Source organism: Hemitrygon akajei, chromosome 1 (genome assembly GCF_048418815.1).
Source record: "Hemitrygon akajei chromosome 1, sHemAka1.3, whole genome shotgun sequence".
Classification (NCBI taxonomy): Eukaryota; Metazoa; Chordata; class Chondrichthyes; order Myliobatiformes; family Dasyatidae; genus Hemitrygon; species Hemitrygon akajei.
The window spans coordinates 115,316,509-115,343,418 of NC_133124.1; the positions used below are offsets into that span (position 1 = coordinate 115,316,509).

At 39.4% G+C, this 26,910-nt stretch overlaps 1 protein-coding gene across 2 annotated transcripts in view; it reads left to right on the forward strand.

The window, feature by feature from the left end:
• The window catches only part of znf407 (zinc finger protein 407), a 464,904-nt gene that overhangs the window by 218,013 nt on the left and 219,981 nt on the right, over nt 1-26,910 (forward strand). The gene's annotated exons all lie outside the window — the stretch shown is intronic.

Genomic DNA, 26,910 nt, shown 5'->3' on the forward strand with positions numbered 1-26,910 from the left:
ATTTCTCATGAAATCCTGTTTTCCATTAAGAAGAAGCCTATCCATTTGCATTTATATGATTAATTGTTAATGATTTACTAAGTGTGATATCCTAGAGAATTTTAAAGGTGAAAATTTTTTCGCTAGTTGTCACTATTTTAGAAAACCCTTCTGATGGAAATCTTTCTTAATATATTTATACTGCTCTGGAATAATGATATATAGTGAAATAGAAGTTTAACAAAAGTGAAAGTACGAGTGGTATTTTCTTTTCTAGACTGATTTTGTTAAGTTGTTAAAGTGTTTTGGTGTTCACTGAAGTTTTTACAGATGTTTGGAATATAATGGTCTTCAAATTGCAGAGACCTACATCCTCACCTTCATAAGTAAAAGAAAAACATATTTGACATGTTTGAGCTAGTTCTAACATGCATATTTGTTGCACAGAGCCCCCCATTCAAGAGATTAGTATGTTTATTTATTTCTTTAGTGTTACATGTGAATTACAAGCTGCATTCGTGGTCTTTATGTGATTCTATAACTGTGCATCAGGACAGAGATGCAGGAAGTTTTCAGTGACATCAGTTGCAAGAATTAGAACTTTTGCACTGGTTGAGCATCCTTTAGAATAGGGTTCCCAACCTGGGGTCCATAGACTCCATGCTTAATAGTATTGGTCCATAGCTTGAAAAGGGTTGGGAACCCCTGCTTTAGAAGTATGCTACATCTCTATTAGCTCAGTCTTCTTGCTTAAGAGCTGCCCATTCCTTGCAATTCATGCTTTATATTTGTATAGAGCCCCAGCACCTACAGTTTTCTCAACTCTGAACATATCCTCTTTACTAAATCATTCCAGTAATTTTGTAGAAGGCATGTCCCAATCAGGGAGTTTGATGTTAACAAGTAGCAGGACATGTGATACTGCTTCTTTATGGTAGGCCATGTTTTTTCATTGTCGGTTCAGATTCCACATCGACTGAGTCAGATTTTTAATTCAGATCCTCCTGCTAAGTGATTGTGTACATAGTCATTTTGAAGAAAACTTCTATTAAACTGAATTTACTAGGTCAATCAATTAAAGTTCTTTTTGGTATGTTGCATGGCTAAGTTAATTTTTCATGCTGCAAATGGGAGTCATCACATTGTAGAAAATCTGTAGAGATGGCCTATGGCTAGAACACAATCCATTTGATTAGACAAAGCTGGCGTCATGGCCTTTTGTGATCTGTAAGTTGCAAGGCTGATGTGTTCTCAGTTTCTCATATGCATTCTTGGTAGTAGACACAAATCAAAGATGTCTTTGTGGTGATCCGTGGTGAGAAAACTCCAGGAGGTGACATTGGGCCTGCTTTCTGACGTATATCAGAATCAGATTTATTGTCATAACATAAGTTGTTAGTAGTTTGTGGCAGTAGGATAGTGCAAGCATAACAAATTTATAGTGATCTGATTATTGAATCACACAGGTGCCACATTATCTACTATAACTGTAGTTGATTATACAATAAGTTTTCTTCAAAATTATTTTAAAATATTAGCTAGTTTAAAATAGGTATTCAGTGAGATGTTAAATGCTTTCTTAGCTTTAATATATAAGATTAAGTGAATTCAGTTCATTTCTGGGATTAGACAGTAGAAAATATGGGGAAAAAGCTTCAGAAAGCAAAGAATTTTTGTTGTGTGTGCAATCTGTTGTTCAAATTTATTTGCCTCCTTGTCTTTCAAAGAACAGTTTTCAACAAATCAAGTATTTCAGTTCTTAATATTTATTAAACCATGTTGTTTAGGTGAAGAATTGTTGACATCATAATTTTATTTGTTAACACAATGAGCATTACACTTAAGTTGGTTTAAGTTCTACTTCTGACACGTGCAGTAGTGACAAAGTGCTGCATTGTTAGAGATTCAGCCCTTTGAATGGGATTCTGTTTACCTTCTCAAACTGGTCTCCAAGGGTTTTTTTCTTCCAGTCCTACTGAAAGGCCTTGGCCCGAAATGTCGACTGTGCTCTTTTCCATAGATGCTGCCTGGCCTGCTGAGTCCCTCCAGCATTTTGTGTGTGTTGCTTGGTATTCAAGAGTACTATTTTGAAGAAGAGCAGATGAGTTCTACTCAGCAACTTGGATTACCTAAGAAAATAAATCCAATGGTTACCACAACTCTCTTTGAAAGTACTTGCTTTGTGCAAAGCATACAGCACATTCTTATCATTACAGTAGAGTCCACACTTGTAAAGGTACACTCAGTGGCACTTTATTAGGTACACCTGTACACCTTCACATTAATACAAATATCTAACGGGCCAATCATGTAGAAGCAGCTCACTGCATAAAAGCTTGCAGACCTGATCAAAAGGTTCAGCTGATGTTCACAACAAACATCAGAATGGGGAAAAGATGTGATCAAAGTGACTTTGACCATGGAATGATTGTCGGTGTCAGACAGGGTGGGTTGAGTATCTTAGAAACTTGGAGGGTGTTCTGTGGGTGTAAGCATCTTGTTAAAGGGCAAGGTTAGAGAATTGCTATACTGGTTCAAGTTGACAGGAAGGAGACAGTAGCTCAAATAACCCTGCATTGCAACAGAGGGGTATGGGAGAGCATCTCTGAATTCACAGCACATTGAACCTTGAAGTGGATGGGCTACTGTAGCACAAGTCCATGAACATACTCTCAGTGGCTACTTTAATAGGTACAGGAGGTACTTAATGAAGTGCTGTAGTAAAGCAAGTTTTGTTCTATTTTTAATTAATATTAATTGCTGAGCAATAGAATATTTTAGGTTGGTTGGTGAAAGATGTTTTTATTTTGATATATTGTCTCAAGTTCCTTTTATTATACTTCAATATAGTTTCAGTCCAATCATTTCAGCTGGTGATGTCACAAGTATCTGTTGAGCTAACAGCTTCTTCTGTGGGATATATTTTGAACCACTTCCTCCATCCAAAGTCTTTGAACAACGAGGGATGGAATATTAAGCTATCATCCAAGTAATTGTGTTCCTGTTGTGGACAGATGAAATCTGACTTTGAAAGCAGACCCTTTTCATCTGTTTTTGATGCAAAATTAAAAATGAATACTAATTTGCACGCTGGTTATATATGTGGGTGGTCCACAGCTGTCTGTAAATATTTCAAATACAAACTGGGATAAGTCTCCAGTCTGTTAAAGTTCTCACTAAATTATACAGAGATTTATTTAATTCCAAGTCAACAGTCCAATAAAAATACCAAATGTTTAAATCCAGGAATTTCCTGAATGATAAGTTATAGTTTTAAGTTACGGTATGGTACAACATTCTTTCTAAACCAAATTAATCCATAAGCAAATGTGGGTAAACAACAAAAACAAAATCTATTATTACTGGAAGTATATCTTCTTTTTAACCCTAACCTCCCATAAAATACTTAAAGGGCATGGCTCCACAGTGTTAGAATAGTTTGTTCTTAAACTTAAAGCTGGTATGGAACTACATAGCCACCAATTGCAAATTATGAGCAAATTCTGATACGCTTCCCAAATCTGTTATTCATTTTGCAATCCATACCACATGGTCAATGCACATAATTTGCCACATTTTAAAGTCACTTGGTTTAAGATGTAAGTATCTCCATAGGAATTAAAGTATTACATTTTTGCAATATTAATCTTGAAATAACTGTAGATTAGCCATACCTGCTAGTGTAATCTAAGCCACATTAGATGCTGTTAGCTGGCATCATAAAAATGCAGATTTAAAGATTGTTTCCTTAAATTGAATTACAATTCTTACTAAACTACTGAAACTGGTGTCATCATCTTCTGCCAGTCCTTGAGACAGAATTTATCTCATCATTAATTAACGTTCATATTTCTTCATTTACTGCTGTTAATTAGAATAAGGTCATTTGGGAGGGCTTATTAAGTGGAACAAATTCAGCAAATGTTAAGAAACTACTGGTGCCAGAGGTTCAGCAAGTTTGACAAAGCCTGCTAGGTGATTGATAACTGCACCAGTTTGAAATCCAGACCTCAAGGAATGCAATGGTAACTGGGGACGAGGAAAAGCAATTGCAAACATATGCTTGCTTGTAGGCAGGGAAGAGATAGATTACAGTGCATGTAGTGTCAGAAGGCTTTTTTATCATGAATTCCACCTCTCTTCTCACCTGTTATTTTTAGAACATTGGATCTGTTTGTCAAAAGATGAAGTTTGAATAGATTCAGTCTGCGTGGCCTTCAAAAAGCTCAAAAGCTGAAAGCTCTCTGATATGTGAAGTGACACTGTTTTATATTAACATAATCTAAAAAGACAGAATTGGTTTGCTTGTCGTTAAAATAACAGCTGTTTGCTCTGGCTGACATCGTTGCCAAATTTCAATTTAGCGGCAACTGATATCTAAGTCTCGTTGTGTGTGACCTGCCTGAGTTTGGCAAGCAGTGAATGGTAACTCTGGGTTGATGATAAACTCCAGCAGATGACAGCTTGTCGACAGAGAGACTGAAACTGAATCTGAAAATCTTATAATTTGACACATCTGGTACTGAATTGTGTGCAGACTTCTAAGATTTACATTTGTATTCCAGCAGTGTAAGTGTGTGTAATCTATTAAATAGCAACTCATTTCTTTAAAGAAAATTTCTATTTACTTGTACCCAGTCCTGTTCGCCTGGTACCACTCTGCTTGCTGATCTGCATTGATTCTCAGATAAAATTTTCATTCCCCATTGTTTTGCCCCTCTGAATCTATAATACCTTCTAGTCCACTGAGGCATCAGTGGTCATCTAATTCTGTCTTGTTGAACATCCATGACATTTATCACTTGGCCATTAGCATCCTACCTTCAATTCCAAGAACCCCAGTTTTGGATTCCTTTCTCAAGCCTCTCTTCTAACCTCCTTAGCTGGCTTGATGCCAGATTCTGTATGAAAATGCACTTGTGAAGTGTCTGGGGAAGTTTTATTCTGTTAAGGGTATGACGTAAATGGAAATTGTTGATTAACTTGGTGGAACCTGGTAAATATGCAAAAGTATCCAAACTATTTTGCTGTATCTAGGGAGTATGTAAATTAAATTAATTTTGTCTTTTGAAATCTATTTGTGTTGATGTTACACAAGGTAAGTTATAAGTCAAGGCAGCATCGCTCCTGAACTCGACTAGAAGCTTGTTAATTGACGTGCCAAGAAGGAATTTAAATGATACCCATGTATTAAAACCTCCCTCTGATGCATTGTTCATCACTATTGATTTATAGGTGTTTATAATTTATGTTCACTGTAAAAACAATAGTGATTCTCATGTTATCTGGCAATAAATTCATTCTTTAAGCCATCTCTGAAGGTGGAGAAGTGTTAGATTAATCAAAAACTCATTGAGAAGAAAATGAGTATTCCTTATTTTTTCCTGAGATTGCATTGCAATGCACTTAAAGTTGTATAGAATATGAGTGAATAAAATTATTCTTCTCGACGCTAGGAAAATAATGAATTGTCTTTGGAACTCCATCATGACAGGTGCAGTGTCATAGATACAAATCACTTGCTTTTTTCTTGTTTTGCATTATTTTCACTTATTTTCCTTCCTTCTATTATCCTGTGCTCCAGACCTTTGACTAACTTTGTAATTCAGGCTGGCAATGGTTGAAGCAGACAACGTTGCCACGTTTTCTGAATTTGTGCATACCAAATTGGGGTTGTAGTTAACACAGGAAATAGTGACAAAAGACCAGATAGCATTAATAATCTCGTTGTATGGGCTTTAATTGGAAAATTAATTTCAAAGTAGGTAAATATAATGTGATGCATTTTAGTAAGATGCTTAGCACCTTGGTTATTAAGATGGGGTTAAAAAAAATAAACAAAAAAGAGTGTGTACTTGTATTGTACCTTTGATAACCAAAGGATATTGCGTTTAGAAATTACTTGGAAATATATTCATTGTTGCGTTATATGAAATATAACTACCAATTTGCCCACTGTAAGCTTATATAAAATGCAAAGCTTATACGTCTGTCAATGACTAATTTATTTGTTTTTGATTATTGGCTGGGAGGTGAATATCAGGTGGAGTATTCAGGAAGGAATGCCATGTGATCTTTTACCTCAGGGAGAGAAGACTGGGCTTTAGTTGTATAGTTTATTTAAAAGATCACATCTGTGACAATGCAGCATCGCTTCAGAACCCCACCACCACCATGTATCAACCAATTTGAACCTGTGTTCCAGCAGATTTACCCCTCAGGTGAAAATAAATTCAGTGTCTGGTTCTAGATTACAGATATGCAAATATGCAACCCTTCCCATCCTTGTGCCTATCCAAATTTCTCTTGAATGTTGAAATTGAACCTGTGTCTACCACTTGCACTGGCAGCTCATTCCACTTTCACCATCATCTGAGTGAAGAAGTTCCCCTTCATGTTCCACTTTAAAATTTTACCTTTCACCCTTGACTCATGACCTCTAGTTTTAGTCTCACCCAACCTCAGTGGAAAAAGCCTGCTTGCTTTCTGTACTTCAAATAATTTTGCATACCTCTATCTAATCTCCCTTCTGTCTTCTATGTTCTAGTCCTAACCTAGTCATCCTTTCAACTCAGGTCGAATCCTGGCAACTCCTTGTAAATTTTCTCTGCATGCTTTCAATCTTATTTTTATCTTTCTTGCAGGTAGCACCAAAGCTGGACACAATACTCCAAGTTAGGCCTGACCAACATCTTATACAATTTCAGCTTGTACAATTTGAAATTTAAACAATGTCAATAAGTTCAACTCCTGTATTCAGAACATTGATTTATGAAGACCAATGTGCCAAAAGTTTTATTTATGTCCCTGTCTACCTACAATACTATTTTCAAGGAATTATAGATTGCTTTTTTCCACCGCACTACTCAATGCTCTACCGCTCATCGTGTAGGACCTATAGTGGTTGGCCGTCCCAAAGTGCAACACCTCACACTTGTCAACATTAAATTCCACCTGCCATATTCCAGCTGTTCCAGATTTCACTGCAAGTTTTGCTAGTCTTCCTTGTTGTCTACTACACCCCCAATCTTGGTGTCACCCGCAAATATGCTGATCCAGTTTACCACGTTATCATCCAGATATAGATGACAAACAACAATGGACCCTGCACTGATCCCTGAGGCACACCATTAGTCACAGGCCTCCAGTCAGAGTGGCAACTATCTACTCCCACTCTGGCTTCTCCTGTGAAGCCAATGTCTAATCCAATGTACTACCTCATCTTGCATGCCAAGCAACAGAACCTATGCAGTTCCTTGTAAAATACCTTGCTAAAGTTCATGTAGGCATCATCTATTGCCTTACCTTTATCAAATTTCCTGGTAACTTCCTGGTTAGACATGACCTATCACAAACAAAGCCATGCTTTTATCCCTAATCACTCCATGTCCATGACTCATCTATCTGGTCTCTTAGAATACCTTCCAATAACTTTACCACTACTGATGTCAGGCTCATCAGCCTATAATTTCCTGGCTTATTCTTAGATCGTTTCTTAAACAATGGAACATCATTAGCTATCCTTGAATCTTCCAGCACCTCACCCATGGCTAAGGATGTTTACAACATCTCTGCTAGGGCCCCTGCCTCAAGACTGTAAATACTTTGTCTGTAATCTGAATAGGGTTCATGACCTCGCTGCTGCTTTGCCTCACATCTATAGACTCTGTGTCTATCTCCCAGGTAAATACAGATGCATAAAATCCATTTAAAATCTCCCCCATCTCTTTCAGCTCCATGTGTAGATCACCACTCTGAACCTCCAGAGGACTAATTTTGTCCCTAGTATCATTTCACTCTTAATATCATCTGTAGAAACCCTTGTCTGCTAGAATAAACCAATGGCTTTTTTTTAGTCCTCCTGATTTCCTCCTTAAGTGCTCTCTTGCATTTCATATACTCCTCATGTACCTCATTTGTTTCTATCTGTCTATACCTGCTATGCACCTCCTTTTTCTTAACCAGGGCCTTAATCTCACTCGAAAACCATGGTTCCCTAAGCCTGTTATCCTTACCTTTTAATCTGACAGGAACATACAGATTCGGTACTCTCAAAATTTCACTTTTGAAGGCCTCCCACTAACTAAGAGCACCTTTGCCAGAAATCAGCCTGTCCCAATCCACTCTTACCAGATGCTTTCCAGTACCATCAAAATTGTCCTTTCTCCAATTTAGAACCTCAACCTGAAGACCAGACCTATCCTTTTCCATAATTACCTTGAAACTAATTAAGATCACTATATGCAAAGTGTTCCCCGACACAAACTTTTGTCACCTGCCCTGCCTTACTCTCTAATTGGAGATCTAGAATCACATTCCCTCTAGTTAGGACTTCTGTGTCCTGATTAAGGAAACTTCCCTGAACACATTTGACAAACTCTAAACCATCTAGTTTTTTTACAGTAGGGGAGTCCCAGTCAATATGTGGAAAGTTAAAATCACCTGCTATCACAACTTTGTGTTTCTTGCAACAGTCTGCAATCTCACTACAAATTTACTCCTTTAAATCCTGTGCACTGTTGGGTGCTCTATAAAAGAATTCCATTAACGTGGTCAGACCTTTCTTATTCCTTAGTTCTACCCATAAAGTCTCACGAGATGAACTCTCCAGTCTGTCCTGTCAAGTTCTGCTGTGACATTTTGTCTGACTAGTGATGCACCCCTTCCCATTTAGTCCCTCCCGCTCTATCACATCTAAAACAACTGAACCCTGGAACATCGAGCTGTCAGTCCTGCTCTTCCTGCAATCAAGCCTCACTAATGGCTACAATGTCATAATTTCATGTGCTGATCTATGCCCTTAGCTCATCTGTCTTTCTACAATACTCCTTGCATTGAAATAAATGCAGCTCAGAGCATTAGTCCCACCACGCTCAACTTTTTGATTCCTGACTTTGTATGTAGGCTTAACAACATCTTTTTCTACAACCACTCCATTTTCTGTTTGAGTGCTCTGGTTCCCATACCACTGCAACTCTAGTTTAAAGTCCCCTCCCCACTGTGCAGGACTAGTAAACCTTCTCACAAGGATATTTGTGCTTTCTAGTTCAGGTGCAAACTGTCCATTCCGTACAGGTCCCACCTTCCCTGCAAGAGAACTTACTGATCAAAAATCTGAAGCCCTCCCTCCTGCATCATCCCCTTAGCCTTGTGTTAAACTGTATGATCCTCCTATTTGTGGCCTCACTGGCATGTGGCATAGGTAGCAGTCCTGAGATCACAACCTTGGAGGTCCTGTCCTTTAACTCAACACCTAACACCCAGATCTCACTTTGCAAACCTGTCACCCTCCTATCCCCGTTATTGATACCAACATGGAACATAACTTCTGTCTGCTCATCCTCCCACTTGAGAATACTATGAACTTGATCCAAGATGGCCCTGGCCCTGGCGTCCGGGAAAGCATACCATCTACGGATCTCGTTCTCATCCACAGAACCTCCTTTCTGTTTCCCTAACTAATAAATTCCCTATCACTACAACTTGCCTCTTCTCTCCCTCAGTGCCAGAGATCTGACTGCTGTGGCTTTCCTCTGCTAGGTCATTCCACCCCCCCCCCCCCCACTGAAAGAGTACCCATAGCAGTATACCTGTCGTTGAGGGGAATGGGCACAAGGGTACTCTGCACTGGCCGCCTCTCCCATTTCCCCCTCATGACCGTTACCCAGTTACTTGTGTCCCACACCATGGATGTAACTAACTCCCTGTATGCCCTGTCTATCAATCCCACAGCCACCCAAATGATCTGGAGGTCATCCAGTTCCAGCTCCAGCTCCAGCTCCTTAACATGGTCTGCTAGAAGCTGCATCCGAATGCCCTTCTTGCAGGCCTAGTTGTCAGGGATACTGGAGATTTCCCAGCCCTCTCACATCCTGTAAGAGGAGTGTTCCACTATCCTGCATGGCATCTCCACTGCTCTAAATGTGCAATAAGAAAGAGAAAGAGTAAACAATGGAAAGAAAATCTATCTACGGTCTACACCATACCTCATGAAAGACTCGATGAGGCGAAGTATCGATTCCTCACTCTGGCATTGGCTCACTGGGACAGTGGCTGCTCCAACCCTGGCTGCTCTGCTCAAACCTAGCTTCTTTTTTATTGAATCTTGCCAAGTGCCTAATTACGTACAATCCAATGTCTCCTTGGAAACTGTGGCACACAAAATGTGCTGACTTCCCCCGCTCACTTCGTTTAAACTCTTTCTCTCTGTACGCAATTCTATGTGAGGTTATACCCCTTTGGGGAGAATGCATAGGCTGAGGCTTTTGATTAAAGTCTGAGGATTGACTTATTAGAACTCTTTAAAATGACAGTTTTGATGAAATAGATACACAGAAGATGTTTCCAATTGCAGGAGATTAATCGAGAGGCCAAAAATATAAGACAGTCACTGATAAATACATTTAGGAATTCTGGAAGAAAAACCTTCTAACTTAAGGAGAGGCAAGAATGTTTAACAAGCTATCTTAATTGCAATTGAGGCAAATAACATGTGTAAGAAATTGAAGGATTCACTTGGAGCATGAGATGAAGGAGAGTTGAAAGGAAGTTTGAGTGCATTTAACAATGGCATGGACTATTTGGACCAAATATTTCTATGCTGTAAGTTCTTTGTTGTGGAATGCCTTAAACTTCCCTGTGTTTATGTGGATGTAAGAATCTGTATGTGTTTACATGGGAGTCTGTGCATATGTACATATTTCTTCTATATCTGTATAGTTTGATTAGCTTTTTGCAGGATTCAAAAGTAGAAAAGCAAATCCCTTCACAAACATTTTCATTCCAGTTACAGGGCACTGTTTTAACTTATTTTGTTGCTTTCAACAAATCCTAATCCTAATTTTCCCCCCTTAAAACTGGTCTTTGAAGAGATTTGCTTGCACTCTATCCAGAAAGCTGAGATAGTTGTTTCTTATGTTATTTAGAGAAAAGAAAATCTTTTCACAATTGAAAATGTCAGCATTGATTTACCATAATACTAAGCATAAGTAAAAGCCATTGGATATTATCCTCCTCACCCTACTCAAAACCACCCTGCTGAGGATCTGAGTGTGACATTTTGATTAGGTCATCAATCCTTACTGTTAACAGCATTTTTCCTGAACACCTGGGTTGCCAGGTCACATCTGGCTTTCAGCTACTGTTGTTTCAATAATCTAACATGTATTTTTGCAATACTGATGCACATTAGACTGAAGACAAATGAAAAGTTTATTTTAAGCTGTAATTATTTATTTATAATTACAGTGTCAGTATAACAGAGAAAGAGTCCATTTGGCCCAACAGATTGTTCTTCATATTCATCTTCATATGGGGTACTTCCCACATTATTCATCTCACCCTTTTAAATTATCATTCTGAGTCTGCCTGTGTTGTCTGTCTTCCTAAATACGGTTCAGATATTGCTATTGTACATCTTTCATGGACTAGGCAAGAGAACCCTGTCAATATTGTGCATCGGTATCAGGAGCTGCACACATGATATTGGAGGAACTCGAGTCAGGCAACATCTGTGAAGAGAAATGGACAGTTGGCATTTCAGGTCGAGGTCCTTCACAAAGTCTAAATGTAGGGTCTCGCTCTAAAATGGTCGATTGCCTATTTCCTTCTATAATTCCTGCCTGATCCACTGGAGAGTCTGTGTTGCTCAAGATTCTAGCATTTGCGATCTTTTGAATCCCCACCAGGATCTGAGGAAGTATTTTAGCATGTAGTATGTGATAGTATGGTAATGATGGAACAAAGGAATGCTAGTGAAGCCAGTTGGAATCTGTCAGGAATCTTTTGAAACATTAGCAAATTGGTAAATTAGTTTATTATTATCACGTGTGAGGTACAGTGAAAAACCTGTCTTGCATATTTTCAATACAGATTAATTCATTACATTGCATTGAGGTACTACAAGGGAAAATAATAACAGGGTGGAGAATAAAGTATTACAGAATTGAGAAAGTGTCGTGGTGTTGAACTACGTGCCTGTGATGCTGCTGCACGGTTTTTGTTGCACCTGTACATGTAGCTACATGTACATATGACAATAAACTCAACACACACAAAATGCTGGTGGAACACAGCAGGCCAGGCAGCATCTATAGGGAGAAGCACTGTCAACGTTTCGGGCCGAGACCCTTCGTCAGGACTAACCCCGAAAGACAAGATAGTAAGAGATTTGAAAGTAGTGGGGGGAGGGGGAAATGTGAAATGATAGGAGAAGACCGGAGGGGGTGGGATGAAGCTAAGAGCTGGAAAGGTGATTGGCAAAAGTGATACAGAGCTGGAGAAGGGAAAGGATCATGGGACGGGAGGCCTCAGGAAAAAGAAAGGGGGGGGGGGGGGTGAAGCACCAGAGGGAGATGGAGAACAGGCAAACAACTAAATATGTCAGGGATGGGGTAAGAAGGGGAGGAGGGGCATTAACGGAAGTTAGAGAAGTCAATGTTCATGCCATCAGGTTGGAGGCTACCCAGCCGGTATATAAGATGTTGTTCCTCCAACCTGAGTTTGGGGATTCATTTTAACAATAGAGGAGGCCATGGATAGACATATCAGAATGGGAATGGGACATGGAATTAAAATGTGTGGCCACTGGGAGATCCTGCTTTTTCTGGCGGACCGAGCGTAGGTGTTCAGCAAACGGTCTCCCAGTCTGCGTTGGGTCTCACCAATATATAAAAGGCCACACCGGGAGCACCGGACGCAGTATACCACACTAGCCGACTCACAGGTTAAGTTCCTGGAAGGACTGTCTGGGGCCCTGAATGGTGGTGAGGGAGGAAGTGTAAGGGCAGGTGTAGCACTTGTTCCATTTACAAAGATAAGTGCCAGGAGGGAGATCGGTGGGAAGGGATTGGGGGGGGGGGGGACAAGTGGACAAGGGAGTCGCGTAGGGAGCAATCCCTGTGAAAAGCAGAAAGAGTGGGGGAGGGAAAAATGTGTTTGGTAGTGGGATCCTGTTGGAGGTGGTGGAAGTTACGGAGAATTATATGTTGGACCTGGAGGCTGGTGGGGTGGTAGGTAAGGACAAGGGGAACCCTATCCTGAGTGGGGTGGCGGGTGGCTGGGGTGAGGGCAGATGTGCGGGAAATGGGAGAGATGCGTTTGAGAGCAGAGTTGATGGTGGACGAAGGAAAGCCCCTTTGTTTAAAAAAAGGAAGACATCTCCTTTGTCCTGGAATGAAAAGCCTCATCCTGAGAGCAGATGCGGCGGAGACGGAGGAATTGTGAGAAGGGGATAGCCTTTTTGCAAGAGACAGGGTGGGAAGAGGAATAGTCCAGGTAGCTGTGAGAGTCTGTAGGCTTATAGTAGATATCAGTAGATAGGCCATCTCCAGAGATGGAGACAGAAAGATCAAGAAAGGGGAGGGAGGTGTCGGAAATGGACCAGGTAAATTTGAGGGCAGGGTAAAAGTTGGAGGCAAAGTTAATGAAGTTGTCGAGCTCAGCATGTGTGCACGAGGCAGCACCAATGCAGTCGTCGATGTAGCGTTGATGAGTCGGCTGGTTTGGTATACTGCGTCCGGTGCTCCCGGTGTGGCCTTTTATATATTGGTGAGACCTGACGCAGACTGGGAGACCATTTCACTGAACACCTACGCTCGGTCTGCTAGAAAAAGCAGGATCTTCCAGTGGCCACACATTTTAATTCCACATCCCATTCCCATTCTGATATGTCTATCCATGGCCTCCTCTATTGTCAAAATGAATCCAAACTCAGGTTGGAGGAACAGCACCTTATATACCGGCTGGGTAGCCTCCAACCTGATGGCATGAACATTGACTTCTCTAACTTCCGTTAATGCCCCTCCTCCCCTTCTTACCCCATCCCTGACATATTTAGTTGTTTGCCTGTTCTCCATCTCCCTCTGGTGCTTTCCCCCCCCCCCCTTTCTTTCTCCTGAGGCCTCCCGTCCCATGATCCTTTCCCTTCTCCAGCTCTGTATCACTTTTGCCAATCACCTTTCCAGCTCTTAGCTTCATCCCACCCCCTCCGGTCTTCTCCTATCATTTCGCATTTCCTCCTCCCCCCACTACTTTCAAATCTCTTACTATCTTTCCTTTCGGTTAGTCCTGACGAAGGGTCTTGGCCCAAAACGTCGACAGCGCTTCTCCCTATAGATGCTGCCTGGCCTGCTGTGTTCCACCAGCATTTTGTGTGTGTTGTTGTTTGAATTTCCAGCATCTGCAGATTTCCTTGTGTTTGCACAATAAACTCAACTTTGACTTTGGATAATAATTTTTCTTGTAAATCCAGAGAATTTAGAGTTATTGTGATTGCTGCCCACAGGTAAAAAATACTCAAAGGAGGACAACAAAGCACATTACAACAGGCAGGCATAGATATTCATCTGCACTTGGTAATAATAAATGCACTCTGATAGCATTGGTGCTTTGCCTTCAAAACTCATCCCAATGACTTTGAGTTTTGGAAATAGATTACATATTGTACATGCATCTGGTTGACATATACAATAATCAACTTGCACTGAATTTCCAGTAATGTGCTAATATGGAATAAAAAGGAAAATCATGCTCAAGAGTTGTATATTGGAGATTCTGTAGGAAATATGAGATGTGATGAGCACAAGAGAAACACTGGTTATAATGTATATTCAGAGCTTAGTGAAGGTTTTGACATTATGTCACTTTACAGTATGATTCACGGGGGTGGAAGATATGGAATAAGAATGCAGATTTTGAAGTGGTTTAGATAATTCAGAAGCAGTTGTCTATTGTTCCATGCAAATGATGAACATTGCGAGAACTCTAGGTTATCAGTGATTTGTAAATGATAGCAAAAGCTAGCCAAGTTTACAATGTGAGATTAGGCAGATGGATCAAGTAACAAAGAATAAGATGACCAAATGGAAAATATCTTGGTAAAATGTGATTTTGGCTACTTTCATGTACCCACGAAGTGATAGTGTTTAGGAAAAGGAATAAAAATTTAGAGTATTTTCTAATGAGTTCTAATGTCTGGGATCCAATGATGGAAAGGGTTTTAAGGTTATGGTGAAACAAACAACACTATAGCAAGGAGTAACACACAAAATGCTGGAGGTACTCAACAGGTCAAGCACAATCTTTGGAGCAGAACAATGTTTTGGGTTGATACCCCTTCATCAGAACTACCTGTCCTAATGTGCTTTGTTTTCCTCTCTCTGGATCCCTTTAAATATTTTTTTCCATGGACATTGACCACAATGACTTAAAATTTTCTGGATTTACAATAAAATTATTATTCAAAGTCAAAGTTGAATTCATTAGCATTTAACTTTGATGCTTCCATAGATTCATTCCTTTCCATAGATGCTGCCTGACTGCTGAGTTCTTCCAGCATTTTGTGTGATTAATTCTGGATTTACAGTATCTGCAGTATATAATCTCTTTTTCTTTTAGAGATACAGCATAGTAACAGGCCTTTCCTGCCCAATGAGCCCATGCTGCCCAATTATACCCATGTAATGAACCTGTATTAACCCGTACCTCTTTGGAATGTGGGAGGAAAGCAGAGCACCAGAGGAAACTCACATGGTCACAGGGAGAATGAACATACTCCTTACAGGCAGCAGCAGGAATTGAACCCGGGTCACTGATGCCTTAATAGTGCTTTGCTAGCCGTTTTACTACTGTGCCCCCCCCCCCCCTTTGTATTTGCTATTGCAAGGAAGCTGGATAGAATAATAAATAGTGTAGACCAGGTTGATTCTTGAATCAGTACTACGATTGAATAGAATGAAACTGACTGTATTAGAATTAATGATTGGCTGCTTAAATGGGGATTTGCAGAATCTACAATGGTCTCATTGGGTATCTCAGAATTCCCATGATTTGAAAGGATGCTCATCATCCTCAATCCTCGATCCTAAGGGGGCACCTAAAAAGAAGATGACTTATGAAATCTAGTTGAATAATACAACTGAGGTTAGAATGTGCTGAGTTCTATATCCAATGTTAGGATTTCTTAAGACAGAAAGTGTTACCAGTGGTCCAGAGAATGTAGAAAGTAATATATTTATTGAAAAACAGGTCTCATAAAGTTGCAATACTAGGATTGTTTGCAAAGTAGATAACCAAAGCTAGGTAGCAAATAATTTGAGAAGGTAATTGGCAGGGATTAGCATTGTTCTGCAAATGCGATGTCAAACACAATTGGTTTAATAGATTATTTTGAGGACATATTGCAGATTGAGAGTTCAAGTAAATGTGGTTTATTTTGGAACTGAAGTTTATACAAAACTAGTTGAGCAAATTCACAGAGTAGTTGTGGAAACATCACGTGGTCACGAATCAAATAATGACAGACCAGTAGAAAGCCCTGAGCCAAAATCAACGACAGACATTCAAGGTAAGAAGTTATGATGCAGTTATTAGGACTGACACCTCTAAAAGTCTTCATGGGTGCAGTGGGAGAAAAGGGCAAGATCTAGAACAACCTGGGGATGTGTTGACAATTGATGCATTTCAGACAAAGGTGATAAGTGGAAGCTAGGTACCAAGGTAACCTCTGTGGGATGGAAAAGAACAGGATTATTCTGATTAAAATGGATTGAGCAAGCAGTTGGAAGTCATGGCAGCTCAACACTGCAAGTCAGTGTCTAAGTTTGATCAAAAGCACCAATGGGATATTGTACTGTATATAAAGAACAAGAAATAGTGTGTCATCTGGGTTAGCTTGTCTTTCAGCTTTATTGATTGTTTTGCAGAGTGTGCCTGGAACCTCGTGTCCAGTTGCTTCCTAACAGTGCTGGAGATGCAGAGTCAGTCCCAGCCTCTGGCACATTCTTCCTGTGACCATATGGGGTTCCTCTGGGTGCCTGGATTTCCTCCCCATTCCAAAGCTGTACAGGTTAGCAGGTTAGTTGGCTGCTATAAATGCCCCCAAGTGTGTGCATGGTGGTTAAATTTGGTGGGGGGGGGGTGGTGTTGGGGAGATGATGAGAATGTGGAGAATATGAACAAACAGGATTACTGTTGCATTGGAGTATATTGTACAAAGTTGATGGGCTGAAGGGCCTATTTCAGTGCTATACCTCTCTGTCTCTAACTGAAATATTCACACAATAGTTCTATTGGGTATGGAGCCAAAACATCTTTGCACAAGTGCTCATTGTCTTAGTTTTTCTGTGTCAAGGCCTATGCTGAAGCAGATTGTTCTTGAAAACAAGTTACTTCACTAAGCTGCTAAATATAATATAATGTCATTAAAGGGCCTTTTGGTGCAATTAATGCCCCCTCTGTGTCATCCCTGTCCTCCACACTGTTGCGATGATGAAAGGGAGAAACTGGCAGAGGTTATGATCAAGTTCATTATGAAGGAACATCTTGTGTAAACTTATATTTTTAGTGTTTCAGTCTGACACAGCGTGGTGTTTATTGTTAGTGCAAAAAATACTCCTGCTTCCCTTGGTTCCTGTGGGCAACTTTTACTTGAATGTGCAATTAATTTAAATGTTTATTGAATCTGGATGCTGGCGTTCACACTGCTTTAAATGTTTATCATCTAATTGCTGGGATTGAATCCTTATACATGGATGTATGTGCAGAGCCCTTTCTTGGGTAGCAGAATATCCAGTTCCAATCAGGGATTTCAAGCATCTGGCATATTTCAAGTATCTGGTATATTTGTCATTTTGAGTCTATCTGATATTTACAGCAAAAATAAGTCTTAGCTTGACCATTGGGATTCAGCTACCAAGCCCTGAAGAAGGCTATGGAAATTGGGGACATCTCATTTTTTTGGAGAAGGCTTGAGGAGATATAATCTTCCAGGTTCTAAGAAGACACAAGAAAATTGAAAGTTGGTGTCATAAACTTAAAATAAGTTCGCCCAAACTTAAACTCTGCAAAGTTTATCATATGATAAACTGAGTTTAAGACTGCGGAAGCAAAGTATAGTAGAGAATAAAAATCTCACATGGAAGCAGAGAATGTTGAAAGTCCTCAGCAGGTCAAGTAGCAGCCACGGAGAGAGAAAGGGAGTAAAATATTACAGGTCAATGATGAAGCTTCATCTCCACATATCTCTCTCCACAGGCAGTGCTTGGCCTACTGGGTAGTTCCATCAATTTCAGAGTTTTAATGTTGACTCGAAGCTTAATGTGTTGCTGTGGTTTGTGTTGGTAAATTCCGGAGTGCACTGAATATATAGCACTGCTGGAAACAGTGGAAGGACACAAGATATTATTTTATTGATTTTTGGGAATGATCTAATGGGGTGTGATGATCATTTACTGTCCACTACATTGCGTGTGGCATAAGGTAAATTTCTTTACAACTGCTATGGCTTTGTCTTGCAGTTCGTATCCATGTTTTCTAAGTCTGCTATATCCTGATTTTTTTTTTGGCTGCTGTATTGATTCAGTCATATTTCATGTTACCCATTTTTGTCACTTTTTCTATGGCAGCTGCCAAGGCTTTGGCTCTGGAATTCCCTCCTCTTTCTCTCTGACTCCTTTCCCTTTTAAACCCTATTTCATTTACTGTGCCTTTGTCACCTGTTTAAATATCTCTTAATGTGGCTTGATGCCAAATTTTGTTTGGTACCTGTAGGAATGTTCCTTGAATGCTCTCCAGTGTTAATGGTGCTATATGAATCCAAGTAATTGTTGTACATTTGTTTGTATGTTATAATAAAATTAATGTTTGTGATGCTAGTATGTGAAGGTTTAAGGTAAATTAGTGAAATTATTTTGTTAGCAGTGGGTCAACATCTCTCCATTGCAAAGCTTGACAACAGGCAGATGTATCTGATCATCAGAATTATAAGAAGAAAATTATAACTTTATATGATTTAACACCTGATGTGAGAGGTACTATTTTACAGTTGTTCATTATTGTACTTTAGTTTTCACCTTTGAAAGAGCATCAAATATAAACTTTACTATTTTGTCAGTTGTACCAACACTACATGCCAGATTTCACCTTGATGGTTTTATTTTTAATTTGTTCTCAGGCTGTGGAAAGAACAATAATTACTTTTCTCCATAGTCAACCCTAGTTAATTCTTGTGGCTCTTTCTTGAGACTCTGCCGTTTACATAGCCAGAAGATAAAGTCAAGTTTATTGTTGAATGCACAAGTATATGTATGCACAGGTGTAGCAAAGAACTTACTTACAGTATTATTGCAGGCACATAGTTCACAAGAAAATAAAACATAATTTATGCACAAAAACAAAAGATTCTGCAGATGCTGGAACTCTAAAGCAACACACACAAAACTTGGCAAACTGGCATCATCTATGGAGGGGAATAAACAAGAAATAACTTCATTAGAATAAAGTTACAAAGACCATTTTAGTGCAAAGTGATCAAAGTAGTCACAGTTTTGCTAAATTGTAATGATTAGAGTCGTGCTGCTTGGTTCAAGACTTGAATGGTTGAATGAAAATATCTGTTCTTGAACTTGGTAGTGTGGGACTTCAGGTTTCTGTACCTCCTGTTCAATAGTAACTGTGTGAAGATGGCTTGGCCTAGATGGTGGGGATCCTTGAAGATGGATGTTGCCTTCTTCAGCAGTACCACCTGTAGATACTACCAATGGTGGGGAGGGATGTGCCTGTCATGTATTGGGGTGAGCCCACTGCTCTCTGCAGCCTCTTGCATTCCTGCGTATTTGAACTCCTGTACCAGACCATGATGCTACCTTTCAGGACACTAGTTAGATCATGACAGTGAGTAGTGAAGTAAAAAACACTATGAGGTAGAGAATGGACAAGCTCTGAGAGTTTCATTCCAGATGGGCCACTGGTGAATCACTGTTTTTTTCAGTATAATACCTCCATGCTTACATTTTGTGTTCAGATTATTTAGGAAGTAGAAGCCCAGATATAATCAGAAAAGATTCAGGCACAAGAAAGCGTTCTTTATCAACCACTTATTGAGGTATATGCTCTTTAAACCTCTCTGTTGTTCTCTTCTCCTTAAAGTCTGCCTGTCTGGCTCTGCTTTTGATTACATGTTCCTTTTCTCAAGTGTGGCCTGGTTTGAAATTTTGTTTACTGATGCTTCTGTGAAACAGTTTTTTCAATATGTAAGAACTATATAAATGCAAGTCTTTTCCCCCTTCATTGTCAGGATTCTAGACTGAAGTAAGCAGTGCACCTGTGTCTCGTTAACTTCGAGCAGAGTTAAATATGGAGGTTTAGCCATTTGACAGGATGTTTGGAGTGGCTGTTACATGAGGCAAATTCTTTGAAATGCCAAGAACCCTGAAATTTATCAGACATTCACAGCAGATTCCAAAGTGAACAGTTACAGTATATGACAAAAGAAAAGTCACATCTTGGAATAAGGGACATGCTGTTCATAATTGTTACGTGCAGCCTAAATAAAGGCTTTATGTGGTGAAATCTATAAATCATACTGGGCTATAATTTGCACCATCAGTTCTGAGTAGTACATCAAGTTGATGACGTTCTTAGTCAAAGAATATACCAATTATAGGTTCACTGTCCTATTGTAGGTACACTGATACTATTCTTAAAGGACCACCTATCCCAAAAGAACAATAGCTAAGGCTTGAGCATGTTGGGATCCGCCTCCATAAAAAGACCACCTGAGGTCAGTCCTAAAGGTTGTTTTTTTTTTCAGTCGTATTTTAGATGTTTATTTAACTTTCCTACAGCTCTAGTACCAAAAGATTTCAATTAACCTAGCAAAGTTTCCACTTTCTTTGCATAACAGGAAAAGCTAGTACTTGCAGGGAGGAAACTTGCATTGCCCTTATTAAAAGCATAAAACATTGCACTGTCAAGTCAGGTGATGTGAACCCAGGAGTTTTAAATAGAGCCCGTTGCACCAGCGCCTTTCAGGGGAACGGCCAAAAAGTGTGCCTGGGTTTTGGAATGCCGCATCACAAATGAACAATACCAGGTATTGCTAGAGGGCAAAACGTGGGATTTCTGTTCAAAAAAATCTTTTTTTTGTATATGTCCTATAGGTGCATATAGAATGTACACTACAGACTGGGCACAGTGTGCTTGTACGTCAGTGTTCATGCTTGATACAATCATCTCACCATATCTTCTATTTATCCCTCACCTTAAAATTCATGGATGTTATTTACATCAACTACTCCAAGTTCCATCTAGTAACCATGCATCAGGTAAACTAGTTTCTCCTGCTTACCATGTTGCATCCCTTCTTAATTTCCTTATTAGTCTCACCCAGAGCGAAGTAGAATCTGTTAGGCTTCAGTTGGTGCCAGTAAGTCAGTTTGCCAAGTTTCAGACAGCTTGAAGGAGGAATCTGTACCAGCCTCAGCTTGGCACGTTAAGATATATCAGCAGTCTAAGACATATGCTAATGAGAATGACAAGGAAGTACTTTCTAGAGAAAGCATTTGCTCTGGTCTTTTCTTCTGCAGATTGATTGTAATTATAAGTTCAGGGGTTGCTTTGCTTCTTGATCCACAGAGGGGAGATGATTTTTTTTCCCCACAACAAGTTGTTGTGATTAGGAAGGCATTGTCTGTGAAAAGCTGGTGGAAACAGATTTAATAGTAACTTTCAAAGGAAAAAGGGATGAATACAGAAAAAAGGCAAGTTGGAATGGAATGGGGACAACTCTTTCAGAGGTCAGGATTTCAACATGCTCAGTCCCACTTGATCAAGTGAATAGTGAAAGTCGAGTTTTATCCTCATATACACAGTATGTGTGTGTACAGGTGTAATGGGAAAGACTACTTGCAGCAGCATCACCACAGGCACGTATAAGCCACTTTCATAAGAAAAACTAAGCATAAATTAATCACAACCTTTGCAAGAATGAGCATGTTTAAAACCAAAAACTTCACTTTTGTATGAAGTGGCCATAGTTGTTGCTATGATTCATCCATAATTGTAGTGATTAGGGTTGTTCCGGTTGAGAATATAAGTTAGCAAAGCCATTAGATTGATGCTCAGCTAAGTTTTACTTGATTCCAACAGCATCTGATGATACGGTTGAAGAACCTTCATCAGAACTGGGGAAAGGAGATAAAAAAAAAGAGCAAATCAATTTGTTTTTTTTTCTCTTTTCCAGTCCTAATGAACAAACATTAACTGTCTCTCTTTGCACAGATGCATCTGAGTGCAGGATTTTCTGTTTTATTCTGACCAATAATAATGTAATCTTCACTCAGGTAATCTCTTTTCTTAACTGCACTGTTACAGCTCTTGTAAACATTCGAAGAAATAAAGTTAATTAACACACACAAAAACAATTAGAATTAATTAAAAACAGTAAACTGGAAAAAAAAATTGCCGGGGTCTGAAATCGATGAAGTTTTTAAACCTGTGCTGGTTTGTTCAGGTGTCCCTTAATATCATGCTGGGGAATCTCAGCAAATGGGCCTCTCCCATTAGAATTCTATTTGGAATCTGGCATCAGAACATAGTCTCTGCATCCATCTCCCCTCTCAGTGAGAAGTAGGAGCAGGAACAGGCTGCATGTTTCCCCAATCTGCTCCACAGTTCAGTTAAAATCATGGCTGATCTGAACTTGGCCTCAACTTCAATTTCTTGTCTGTTCACTTGCTTCCCCACTGTCCAGCCTTAAATATATTCTACAACTTTGTCTCCTTAGGTCACATAGAGGTAAGAAGTTCCAAAGATTCACAACCATGGGACAGAAGAAATTCCTTTTCACCTCATTTTATACGCCTCCTCTTATTCTGAAGCTATTGCTTTTGCTTCTAAATAGCTTCCTGAGCAGAACCATTCCCTCAGCGTCTGTCTATCCATCTCCTTTACCATCTCACTGTTTTATAGCTGCTTAGAAGTAGTGGTGGTTACTGGAAGCGTGGCTATTGCTATGCCCATCTCAGGTATGCATGCAACACAGTAGATACGATGAGCAACACACACAAGATGTTAACTGTTCGTTCATCTTAATTGATGCTGCTTGACGTGCTGAGTTCCTTCAGCGTGTATGGTTTGTTGTTCTGGATTTCTAGCATCTGCAGTGCTTCTTGTGTTTAACATTGAAGTTTACAAAAAACAATGCCATACTCAGATCGAAAACAGTATGGGATAATTAACTTGAAATGGAGCTTAGTAAGGCATCAAATGTTGGAATGATTTATAAGCAGAAGCACAGTATATTACACTGAGTGCAAACCGTAAACAAAATTAAATGGAATTAAGTTAAGTTAACTTCATTGCAAAACATGATAATGAGGTGCCTCATCTTGTACCACTGTTAATTTAACAATAGTAGGAAGTAATATGAATTGTATTACATAAAGGGATTGCTTACAGGAAATCTGTAACTACAACATGTTCTCTTAGGCTTTTACAAAGCAGTGTCAATGGAAACCCTTCGAAGCACACTCTTCAACTGTACAGTTATGTCTCTTCATCAATTTGGTTCTTGAACCAACCAGCATAACCCTAATCACTGTAGTATAGCAATGCTATGACTAGTTTGATCACTTTGCTCTAAAGTAAGCCTAATTGTGTTCTTTCTTGTTAAAATTGTGTATAGTTTATGTTTAATGTTTTTTTCTTGTGAATGCTGCTTATCTTATACCATGTGCCATCTATTGCAAGTAATTTATATACTACAACTGTGCATATGACAATAAATTTGACTTTGAGGTCACCTTCATCTCTCTGAGGTTGCTCTCTTTTGCTGCACATTTATGTTCATGATACCATTTCAGGAACCGGAACACTGTTTAACTTTAGATATTGTGGAACTTTTAATTCCTGTGTGCCATGGCAGTGTAACAGTTTGTGTGATGCTGTTACTGCTTGGGGTGTTCTCGAGTTTGAGGTTCAATTCCTACAGTCTTTTTAGTGGAGATTATATGTCCTTCACAGCAGTGCACGTGTTTCATCTGTGTGCTCCAGTTTCCTCCCATGGACCAAAGATGTACAGTTAGTTTAGTTGGTCATTGTAAATTGTACTGTGATTAGGCTAGTGTTAAATCAGTGGGTTGCTGGGTGGTGAGGCTCATCTGGCTGTAAGGACCTGTTCTGCATTGTACGTCTAAAATAACATATCTGATGACCTGTCCTGGGTCCAGCCTGTAGATGCAATAATAAGGAGAGTTCACCAGTGGCTTTACTTATTAAGGAGGTTGGTACACCAATGCCCAAGAATGGAAAACCATACAAAAAATTGTGGACACAGCTCAGTCCATCACAGGAAAATCCCTCCCCATCATTGAGCACATCTATGAGGAGTGCTGCCACAAGCAAGCAGCATTCATCATTAAGGACCCCAATCATCCAGTCCATGTTCTCTTCTCACTTCTCATTAGGAAGGAGTTTCAGGAGCCTTGGGTTTACACCACCAGGTTTAGGAACAGTTATTACCCTTTCGCTATCAGGCTCCTGAATCAGTATGGTTAACTTCACTCACCTCAACTCTGAACTGATCCCTCAACCTACAATCTCTCTTTGAAGGACCCTACAACTCATGTGCTCAGTATTATTTATTTAGTTGTTATTATTTGTTTGTATGTATTTGTACATTTTGTCTTCCCTCCCATCTGGAGCATGCCATTATTTCACAGCTACCGTTGAGCAAGAGGGACAGAAGCCTGAAGTCCCACAGCATCAAGTGTCAGGACAGCTTCTTCCCTTCAATCAACAAAACCCTATATCACTACAGTTTAGAAATACTGTGACCACTTTGCACTAAAATTTACATAGTCTTTTTTTATGTTTTATGTGAAATCGTGTATACTTTACATTTAATTTATGTTTTTGTTTCTTATGAATGCTGCTTCTGCCTGCTTATATGAGGCTATTTTACTTTTGTTGCTAGTAGGTGCTCAAGAATCAGGTGCGTGTTGTACTACTTTAAAGGACCTGAACATCAGGAACTGTATGTAACCAGTAGGCATGACTCTAGCACTATTGACCAGAGATGAACTTGTGCTTGTACCCAGTGAAGCATTACAGTTATCTACTGCTGTGGTTAAAGGCATATGATGTACAAATGATCCTAAGAAACTCATTCTGTTGCTTGGAAATATAAAATGGCTGTAGCATGTTATAAAATTACTTCAAACTCTACAGATTGTTGTGATTTCTGAGATTTTCACTGATAATTCTAAACCATTTTTGCTAATTTTTGCAATATTTGTAGTTGCAGTTTATAGTGTGATATTTTTGAGCACTTCACTGTGTTGTGATATGCATAATTCAACACAATTTGTAAAGGGTTGGATGGTGAGAGGATGAGAGAGAGAGAGTGAGAGAGTGGGGAGAAGTTATAGTACGGTAGAGTGGAATGAATTTGGCTGGTGGAGAGGTGTTCCAGGTGTGTGAGTAGGTAGTTATGTGATTAAGGAGGTGACGGGAAGGAACCCCAGGCATTTAGCCTGCTGGTATGTAGGATTAGTCAATAACAAAACTACATAAAGGAAGAACCGGTCTGCAAAGTGATGGTTATCTGAGTCTCCCTAAGGTCATACTACATGAAACTGGACTGCTTTTGTTAATAATGAAGTGAGCCCTATCTCTCTGTGTAAGCCTTGGTACTTAAATGCTCCACCAGGAAGCTGGTAGCTGTGGCCAGGAGTTCCCAGGGACATCCCAACTCCTTAAAAGTATAGGACTGTAATGCCATTAACTATTTACGTTGGGTGTACATTCACTGAATGTGAGGAAGTGGGGCTTTCATTTAAAAAGGTAGAATCCATTTGGTCATTAAAAATTCAGAAACATGGTTAAACCAATCATGAGGCAGATAAAACTGCTAAATTACTTAATTAGTTTTCAAGGCCATTTTATTTTGCATCATTAAATATTGATTGCAATTTAATCATTATACAAACTCTCAGGTTGTGGTGTAAGGGAACAATTCCTGTGTGCACCTTATATAACAATATTGTAACACTATTTGCAAACAATGTGTTTATTTGTTTTATCTTCAGTCTGCAGAAGAAATACTGACCCAGCATGTTTCTGAATTTTTAATGACAGGGTGGTTCCTAACTTGGTGGGGCAATTTATGTGCCATTTGTATTACACCACAAAAACCTTAATACCATGGATCCCTTGTAATCTTTTACTCAACAAACCCATTTCCATGTTGTAAAGAATCAGTTTAATGGTAGATCCACTGTATTTTGAACATAGAACAGTACAGCACAAGAATAGGTCTTTTGGTCCACCATGACCGTGCTGATCAAGATGCCAATTTAAATGAATCCTATCTCCCTGCACATGGTCCATATGCCTTCATTCTCTGTTGGTCACAACTAATCCAAATACAATATTATATCTTAAACATTCTATAATAATTACTTCCATCACATCTCCTGGCAGCATGTTCCAAACAGCCAGCACTCTTTGAGTATAAAAACAAAAATTGCCTCATAAATCTTTAAATTTTCCCCCTCTTACCCAGACTCTTTTGTATTCAACATTTCCAGTCTAAGAAACAGACTTTGAATATCTACACTATTAAGCCCTGTGGTTTTGTATAATTTAGTCAGGTTGCCCCTTGCCCTCTGATGTTCCAGAGAAAACAACCCAAGTTTGTCCAACCTCTCCATTACAGTTAATATCTGAAGAGATTTGGGTTAGGTTAATTGGTCACATGGAGTAATTGGGTAGCATGGGCTCTTTAGGCTGGAAGGACGTGTTGACTTGCTATACGTCTAGGTAAATAATAATAAATCTCTAATCTAGGCAATTTGTACTGTTGCAGATTGGAAGTACCCAGATTTTGTTTTAGGTCAATCTTTGTATACTAAGCTCAGCAGAATAACAAATGATACTTCAGTGTGTGACAGGGCCAGGGATTGCTCTGCTGTCTCAGCTATTATGTAAAAATCAGTCTTTTCACTGATTTCCTGATGAATAGCCCACAAAGGCAAATCAGATTGTGGTATTGAATTGGTAATCCATAGATGTGATCAAAGCCCAGCATTAAATTTAGTTTTATATTAAATAAATGTAGGTTATAAATTCTCGAGCAAGACTGAAGATGCT